The sequence below is a fragment of the Alligator mississippiensis genome, chromosome 6 (assembly GCF_030867095.1).
Source record: "Alligator mississippiensis isolate rAllMis1 chromosome 6, rAllMis1, whole genome shotgun sequence".
NCBI classification, from domain to species: domain Eukaryota; kingdom Metazoa; phylum Chordata; order Crocodylia; family Alligatoridae; genus Alligator; species Alligator mississippiensis.
Genome location: NC_081829.1, coordinates 6,854,847 through 6,860,846, shown reverse-complemented (window position 1 = coordinate 6,860,846; position 6,000 = coordinate 6,854,847).

Sequence of the window (6,000 nt, the reverse complement as noted above, 5' to 3'; positions counted from 1 at the left end):
TCCATGCCATACAACAGACATGAGGATTGCTTCAGCTCAAGGCACAGGGGATGAATTTCTCAACTTCGAGCTCCAGGAGTCTGATCCCAGATCCCTGTGTGTTTGTACGTGGGGTATACCCAGGAAGTGTGACCCGGCTCCTTACAATAGCCAAAATGATCGTCTTAAAAACACATCTAGAGAACGCACCCAGCTCCGGCTCACTGATTGAAACCTGTAAAGAGACCATTTCAAGGCATGATATTGGACCCCATGGTGCATTTAGTCTGGGACGTGGAATTTTTTCCTACCGGTGTAGCTTTTCAGACCTCATGCTAAATATTCTGCATTCCTATACGTATACAAGTGTGTGTGTGCATGTGTTTGTGCACATTATCTTGCTCTGTTTCACCTTGACAATGGACACTGCAGTCGGGCACAAGCACTAATCTTCAGGCCTTGCTTGTTATTCCCATCTTGTCAGGCTGATAAGTACAGTGGGCAAAGTACTGGGAGCCTCATTGATGATGATGGTCTGGTCCCTTAGACACTTTATCTCTGCCTGAGCAGTACCGGTACGAAATAAATAATTAAAGGCATCAGCCACATTAGCTTTATCATGCAGATACAGGCTGTGCCTGCTACTTTCCCTTCAACAAGTTATAATGTTTTGCCTGAATTTGTAGCTTCAGACAAGACAACCCCACCACAGGGCTAAATTGTTGATTTTCTTAACTCAGCTTTACCTATCGCATTATCACAGCTGGATGTCACAGGAAAAAATACAGAACAAACCTCTTTGTCTTGTTTCCTAAGGGTTGGAAACAATATGCTTCTCCGCTGGGGCGACGATGATAAAAAAAAAGTGAGCAACATTAAAAGGACAACCTGAAGGAAGGAAATCACCCAGCAGCTGCTGGAATGATAACAGCATTGCATGGGACCCCGTATCAGCTGTCTCACGTCTGCCACCAGCTAGCTTTTTCTCGCCCGCCACCAACCAGGGTGGTGCTGTGGATGCAGCTGTCCAAAGAATAGTGTCCAGTAACGTTCATCTGCTGGATAGTATGAAGCACAGGCGAGCAGCCTGCTTTTAAAGCCCCCCCTGGAGTAAATGAGGCTTCCTAGACATTCATAATACCACCCCCCCACACACACACACGCTCAAATACAGCTCTGCTTTTAATGACCCCAACGCTGAGATCCAATTCTTTTCCTTTTGATGATGCAGCAAAATTAGCATTGCTGCAAATGTCCAGTTTTAATGAACTTTTGGCCAGTCCCATTGGGGCCCATTCTAAGGAGGTGGTACTGCATTTGGCCTAGTTTGGACAAAAATAGGCCTTACCTCTCAACAGGGCTTTTTGCCTAGTGTAGACGCAGTTTAACACCTCCTGAACTCTGGTAACTGATCTTTGCTTAATGCCACCCATTCCCTAGGCTAAATATACCCATGGCTTGGCACAGCGCTGTGTAGCACTGAGTGCTCGTCCCATCATAGACAGTAGCATTTTATTCTTCCTTTTGGATTTTTGGTTTGCTAACGGTTAGGAGCCTACTTAATTCATGTTGTCAAGCGAAATCCAGGGTTTTCCACAAAATCAACAAAAATGAATAAAAATCAAATGCTGGGTCCCCTGTGGGAGCCAGTGGTCCTCCTTACTGGGAGGAGAAGGTACTGGCATGAAGGGCAGCAGATGCAATGGCTCATCCAGCCCTCTCTGCCAATCAGCGCCAAGGGCAGTAGCTTCTCCACCAATCAGCCCTGAGGGGCAGGGCCACCGCAAAACGACTGCAGAGACCTTTATGCCGTGATCAACCCATGTAAATTGGCTGGTAGGTCCCCCTGCAGTTTAGGTAGACCCTTCCCAATGGTTTCTGAAATCCTCTGGATTCAAGCAGTGTACTGAAGAAGTCTATTCATATATTCGGGCTGACCACATGACAAGTCCGCCTTTGGACTTTGTCCATCTGGATTTTTGCTTATGAGCAGGAATATATATATAACACACACACACACACACACATATATATATATATATACACACACATACACATATACATATATACATATATAGACAAAAAATGTCTATACTTATATAGACATATATATATACATGCACACACACAATACATATATGTGTGTGTGTGTGTGTGTATATATATAGACCTATATAGACAAAAAATATGGCATTTCATTTGCACTTACACGGTGAATATACATACACACACACACACACATATATATTATACAAATATATTTCTGTATATATGTGTATATGTAGTTCAGGTGAGAGGAAGCAGCTAGTGTGCCCGTCTTCGTGTTTCAGACCATGGTGTTGCATTGGGTTCCCTCTAGTTAAGCCCGATAGTTTCATTGGGTTCTCTCTAGTTATGGCACATCTGTAGACGGTGGCCATTGCTCATATATTAAATATATGTGTTTACATCCAGATCAGTGTGTCTGAACACAAGTGAGAATTGTCCTTCCTCTCTCTTTATACAATGTGGCCCAATGTGTCATCCAATCAGGCAATAGAAATGACTGCACAAGCTGTGGGTGACTAATCAAATCAGGAACTTAATTACTGAAGCCTGCATGCTGTCGAGCAGGACTTGTGGCCCATTGAGCTTAATGGTTTTCTTTCCTCGATCCTGACAAAAACTCATAGAGGTTTAGGTGAGAGGAAGCAGCTGTGTCCTCCTTCATGTTTCAGCGCATGATGTTTTACTGGGTTCCCTCTAGGTAAGCCTGACAGTTTGTCCAAAGCATTTCTTCCAGAACGATGCCAGGTATGGATGGTTGCCAAATCTGGGTAGGTTCAGCCCGGGGCGCTGTAATGAGGAGATGCATGCTGAGATGGGTGTGGAAGGACCCTGTGCTACACTGCTACGAGATGCTGTTGCATCAAAATGTCATCCGTGGTACCACAGGTTGTTGCATTAACAATGCAATGCCCAATCCAGAAATGATTTAGGACCCCCGGAGAAGAAGGAGGATCGCCCTACGCAAACTGGAGCTCCTCCATAAATGGCTGAGCTGGTGGCAACCCTTTCTCCTAGGCTCTTTCAGCAAACTAGGAGAGAGAAAGGATGCAATTCTGCTTATTCAACCCTAGTTGTCTCACATCCTTCAGTCAGGAGCTTCTCTGGGGAATAAAAAGCCTTGAAGGGGAGTATGGGTTAGGTAGAAGGAGGAAGGGAGAGCCACCGGGCTGCGTCCTTGAAGAAGGTTGCAATACGGTGCATTTGGCTTCTGGAGCAATATTGCACTTGACACCTTCTAACGCTGCTGATGTGCTGTTCCCGCTCAGAAGAGAGAAGAGGATAATTGGAGATGGCACGATGGCCTGGGGACAACAGTGCTGCTTCCTTGAGGCTCGCTGCCATTCATCGTATGACCCAAGTTGACTCAAGATGACTTGCCCGAGAGATCAGTGTGGTTTAGGACCAGAAATGAGTCCTGAGAGCAGCTAAGCGGGCTCAGCCACGTATAGAGGGAACAGGGCTAAAATCAGCCAGAGCTGCCTTCAGCCTGGTTTCATTTGCTACAGCACTGAAGTTGCTAAATTGCTCCTGCCCCGCAGAGCCAATTCCATTGATTAGGACTGAGGGCCTGTAAATAACAGTCCGTCCTTTCCAACGAGGCAGATGGGATTTGAATGCTGGAGGTCTGCGGGCATGCAGTTATTGTGAACCATAACAATTTACACCCGCCCTCTGGACACAAATAACCGTTCATTTAACAGATGGCAGCCTCGTGGATCAAAACAGAGTCCCGGTTACTGCATTTGCGTGTAGACCTGCCAGCTGAGATCAAAGCCCCGCTGCACTTTGCAACCTACAGACACGTTGCAAGAGAGGGCTCCCCCCCACCCCAAGGTGCTTCTCGTCTCAAACATACAGGGCTGGTTCCTTGCTTAGGACATTAAACTGGAACTTGGAAGATGCGAGTTTGGTTCCCAGCTCTGCCACAGATGTCCTGGGTGACCTTGGGCAAGCCACTTCATCTCTGTGCCTCACTTCCCCCCTGTGCAATATCAAGTTAGCAACACTGCCTTACCTTATGGAGATAGAGTAAAGACAGACTCCTTCCAAAATGCAAGACCCTCAGATCTTATCGTGTAGAAGTGGCTTAGATACATGAACTGAGAATGAGCCTCCTTTTTTTCCATAGGGGGGTTAAGTAATTCACCCAAGGCCACCCAGGGAGTCAGTAGCAGAGCTGCAAATAGACCCCGGTTCTCCTGCGCCTTGCTGCAGTGTCGTGCCGTGTCTCCTTGCTTTGCATTGGTGCGTTGGAATAAACACGCCCTGTCGTATCCCCCGGGAAGATACTAAGGTTATACAAATTCCAGACCGCCTCTCTTAACAGATGAGTGATATAAAATCCATCACAGAGGGCTGACTGATGAGAGGCATCCACAGTAAATCTACCCCTAAATGAAAAACACAGGTATGACTTACTTTCGTAGTATTTAACTGAGATCTTACATCTGGGAGGGAGGTGAAGTGCGGGAACAAGTCAGAGTCCGGGAGAAGAGGAGATGGCAAGGCAGAGCTTTTTTGCCTTCAGAAATGTTCCAAGCTTGAGAAACAAAATTTATAGTTCAGTGCTGGGGGGGGAAGAAATGCATAATTCATTCTCCAGGCTTGGGAAGACAAAAAATGTGGCATTTCATTTGCGCTTACACGGTGAATTATAGACAGCGCCCCTCCCCTCCCCAACCTTCCTGTGTATGACTTGGTATCCAGAATCATTAGTTACCTGCACGTCGTGCAGAGTTTAGCTCAGCGCTGTTGCCCTCCCTCTCCTGTTGGGCCATGAAGTTTGGGGTGTAGGTTGTGATCGCCTGCCCCCCCATATACCTTTAGACATGTCTTTGGGGCTTGTGACTGCCAGCTGGACATTGGACTAGACCACTGCCGTGACCAACTCAGTTAAGATGATCTTGCCATGCTTGCTATGCTCCACCCCGGAGCGGATCTCATGTCAGCGGAAGGGAAAATGAACCCAGAGATGTTCCTCGGCTAAACCCTACTGCGGCTCTGTCCTAATTAGCCAATGGGTGCGAATTGCATGGATTTAAGGTGCTGTATGACAGCCAAGTGCTATTAGGCTGCAAGAGGAGATGTTTAAGAGACTCCAGTTAAGAGAAGCTTATTCCCCTTGTAGACAGGTGAGATAATTAATCATTATCATCTCACCATTAGAGTTAATATACCAGGGTTCTCTGCATTCCCCAGTTAGGCACTGTAGCCTTTATCAGACAGACTTTGACAGCAGCATACTATACTCGGCACTGATTAAACTGCTTCCACTTTGAGCCGGCTTATTCCCTTTTGAGGATGTCAGTTAATTGGGGGCATCCATCTCTGCAGACACTAGAAAGTTTGCTTCTATACGCACACCAGAGCCGTATCCTTCAAGAAGACAGCTCTGTCGAACTCAGTACAGTTATGCCGGTTTACGGCCACTGGGCCACGGGCTTCTACAATCATGCCAGATTACATGGCCCAGCACAATAGTTTTAAACAGATCCATGGGAGAAAAGGGATGGATACTGAACAGTTCAGATGTTGTTGGGGTTTTTTTTTTCTTACCATGCAAGGAAACCATATCCAAAACTTCCTTAGATTTTGCAAAAAACTTCCAAAAAATTTTTTACTTAGATGCATTTTCCGATGAGACGTCATTAAAATGATTCCTCTCCCCTTCTTTCTTTGTGTACGGCACGATGACAAGACATTTGTTCTTTAGGTGCTTGCTGGCTTCTGCTGCTTATTCCCCACTTGAAATCCTGGGTCAAAACTCCGCTTTCTCGGCGTTGCGACACTGCTGTCTGTCATGGACATGGCTGTGATCTCTCCTAGGCGTATTATTTCCTTCACCGGAAGAGAGGAACTGGATGAGCGCCACAGACCATCGAATCTAGACTTCTGTTTTCAACAGTGGCTACTACTGTCTGCTTCCAAAAAAGATGTAAGTAGTCCTGCAGTAGGAAGCAATGTGGTACACTG